The sequence below is a fragment of the Mesitornis unicolor genome, unplaced genomic scaffold (genome assembly GCF_000695765.1).
Source record: "Mesitornis unicolor isolate BGI_N332 unplaced genomic scaffold, ASM69576v1 scaffold39972, whole genome shotgun sequence".
NCBI lineage: Eukaryota > Metazoa > Chordata > Aves > Mesitornithiformes > Mesitornithidae > Mesitornis > Mesitornis unicolor.
In genome coordinates, this window is record NW_010171933.1 from 1800 (window position 1) to 4137 (window position 2338).

Here is a 2338-nt window from a genome sequence, read left to right on the forward strand (position 1 = left end):
CCCATCACCAGGATGCATGCGGGGTGCTGGATGGAGGAAGCCTGGTGCTGCTCCAGCCTGGCCATGCAGTGGCCTGCGCTGTCACTGAACCAGGGAACTGGGAGCGCTGGGGCGGGGAAGCAGCCTCGTGTCGCCCCCCTGGACCACCAAAGCCACCCTTGCCCCTCCTGCAGCAGAGATGACACCCCCCCCCAGCTCCACTGTCATGGGGGACCCAGTGTCCAGCGGGGTTGTGATGGTGGCTGCGCCATCCCCTCCCAGTGGCACCGTCCTTGTCCCTGGTGCCAGAGGAGGCAGCCGCTGACCGTCCCTTGCGCCCAGCAGCTCCCCTGGGAACGGTTTGGTGTCTGCTCTGGGCACCCCGCAGGGCTCCCTCCCGTTTGTCACCCGTTTGTCACCATCACCAGGCTGGGTTCAGCTCTGGTCCTGCTCAGCGTGTGCCAGCAGCCAGTGGGGATCGTCACAGCACCCAGAACAGGTCCCCAAAGCGCCTACCGGGAGCCTTCACACCCAGCACCGGCCTTGGGCTTAAAACTCTGTGACATGCTATTTGTATGCAAATAACTCTGCAAATGCAGAAGTCCAAAATATCATTTTAAAGTCACGTGTAATTAAGTTTGCAATGCATTTCCCAGTTCTTGCAGCTCTGGGGATCCCACCGTTCCTGTAAAGATGAATGCCTGGGTGACTTTTCCCCTCGCGTGGGCTCGCTGGTGATTTATTTATCTGTTGGGCTGCATTTCATTGACTCAGCAGTCTCAGCCGTTCAGGAGCAGCAGACACCGGGAGTCCATTTAAAAAACAACAACTCTTGTTGTCTCATTTTGGTAATTTACTATGCAGAGATTCAGTGTTTTTCATAATTGATTAGGACCTGTAATTTCATTTTTTGAATACATGGACCTAATAGCTCACGTAATTAAAGTCTAACAAGCCTGCAGATGAGCCATTAATGAAACAGCAGTTTTGCGATGCTCCACCAGTGCACTGTGATGGTGAAGCGCTTACAGCGCTGCCCCGCGCTGATTTATGGTGGAACTTGTTTGTGATACGGAGACGCAGCCGTGGTGCCTGCGCTAAATTAGCGTTTCCTGGCAGTCATTAAACAATGGGAATCGTAATTGGGATTTTTTGGGGGTTGGAAGCGGAGCAGTGGGCAAGGCCAGGTAGGCACAGCCCCAGGTCACGCATCGTGGTCCCCACTCATGCAGGACGCTGTGGGCTGCTCTTGTGTCTCCTTTCATCAGGTCTCTTTCTCCAGAGCAATCCCCAAAGCCGGTGGCCGTGTTTTGTGGTCCCTGGAGGTGTCTGGTCTCCATCACGGGACCGATGCGGCTCTCAAGCAGCTGTGCTGCAGCGAGGCGGCTGTGCGGGGTTATCCCATGAATAAATCAGTGCCTGGCTCTCTCTGGTGAATCGCTGCAACCGGCGCTGCTGGTGTTTGCCTTCCCTGGCTGCGCCCATCCCCACCAGATCTCTCAGCATCCACTGCCCCATGGCCGGCGATGTTCCCTGCACCAGTTTCTGCCCCATATCCCTGCACAGGGGCTGCCTGGGAGCCTTCGCCCACCATCGCCCGCCCCGTGCAGGCTGTGGACGGCTGGGCTGGGGTGATTCCCAGGGCTCCGGCAGAGCCATCCCCGTGGCAGCGCTCCAGACCCGTGGCACCATGAGTCTGTCTGCGATGGATTCGATAGTTTACTCTAGTAATACCAGACCAATTTATAAATCTGTCTGTCCCATTAGTTTTTATTTGATTTGGATGTTCGCATGTCAAAGCAGATGATTTCATTAGTGCCGAGCTGCAGGGAAGCTCTGTGTTCTCCCCCAGCCTGGTGCTCCCTCTTTGGCAGGTCGGGGGTGCGCAGGCAGGGCCCATCTCGGGGTGGGGTGGGTGTCACCCCGGTGGGTGCCAGCCCCGTGTCTCCAGGCAGCCCCTGCGCCTCCCTTCTCTGCCCAGGCTCGGTGCCCACTGCGGTGCTGGCAGTGCAGGAGCCAGGGTGTGCGGTGATGTGATCAGGGAGCAGAGACACCTCCTCATTCAGTAATTGCAGAAGGCGCCACTGTAATTTATTTGCTGTGAGTGTAGGAGTGGGGGGTGAGGCTGAGCAGGCTCCAGCAGAGACCATGGGGTGACATGGCCATGCCAGCGCTGGGGCCGGAGACAGGACCTCTGCACTTCCCACTGCAGGCTGAGCCTCAGCGCTTTCCTTACACTGATGATGGCCGTGCATGCAGGGCTGCCAGTGCCCCTGTCCTCTGTGTGGGGGGGTCCCCTGGGGCAGGGATGGACCCAGGAGACAACCATGGCCAAAGCCTGTGCCAGCAATGATGGAGG